The sequence below is a fragment of the Cajanus cajan genome, chromosome 1 (assembly GCF_000230855.2).
Source record: "Cajanus cajan strain Asha chromosome 1, NIPB_CcT2T_4, whole genome shotgun sequence".
Taxonomy (NCBI): Eukaryota; Viridiplantae; Streptophyta; class Magnoliopsida; order Fabales; family Fabaceae; genus Cajanus; species Cajanus cajan.
In genome coordinates, this window is record NC_138517.1 from 88702007 (window position 1) to 88702794 (window position 788).

At 44.9% G+C, this 788-nt stretch overlaps 1 non-coding gene across 1 annotated transcript; it reads right to left on the bottom strand.

Annotated features, from left to right (window-relative positions):
• Nucleotides 1–391: 391 nt before the first annotated feature.
• Nucleotides 392–497, bottom strand: LOC145954020 (small nucleolar RNA R71). The gene has a single exon (XR_014431231.1). It is a non-coding gene; the product is annotated as a small nucleolar RNA R71 (small nucleolar RNA).
• Nucleotides 498–788: the final 291 nt, after the last annotated feature.

A 788-nucleotide genomic window follows, 5' to 3' on the forward strand; every position in this document is an offset into this window, starting at 1 on the left:
ACTCACAATAACAATCACAACCGGAGGCGCACTATAGGTGATACTTTCACCTACACTAGCCCGAGGGAGTTCTCAAGCATTGTGAGGCCTACAATGAACGACAAACTAGCAGAAATGAAGCCTGCACTGCTACAGCTTATCAGTTCTCATCAATTTTCTGGCCTGGATCATGAAGACCCACACACTCATCTCTACACTTTCTATGAGTTGTGTGGTTCAGTTGGAGTTTCTGGGGCTGATGAAGAGGCACTTTTCATGAGGTTGTTTCCATTTTCTCTGAATGGTAAGGCTAAGGCTTGGCTTCATTCTCAGCCAAACCAAAGCCTGACAACTTGGAGGGATGTGGAGACCAAATTCTTAGCCAGGTTCTTTCCCCCATCTAAGAACACTGAAGCCAGAACTGCTATTGCTACTTTTGCTCAAGGTGCTGATGAGCCACTATGTGAAGCATGGGAGAGGTACAAATCATTGTTGAGGAGGTGCCCGAATCATGGTTTTGAGGTGGAGCTTCAAGTTCAAACTTTCTGTAATGGGCTACAACCTCAAACCAAGATGATATTGGACGCTTCTTTTGGAGGGTCAGTCATGTTCAGAACTGCTGAAGAAGCTATCACAATCATTGAGTCCATGGCTTCCACAGACTTCAGGAGCCAGCATGGTAGAAGTTCTTCAACCAAGAGAGGAGTTTTGGAGTTGAGTACTCAAGATGAGGTGTTGGCTCAAAACAAGATACTTTCCCAACAAATTGAAGCTTTGAATCAACAGATGGCCAAGCTTCCTCAACAACT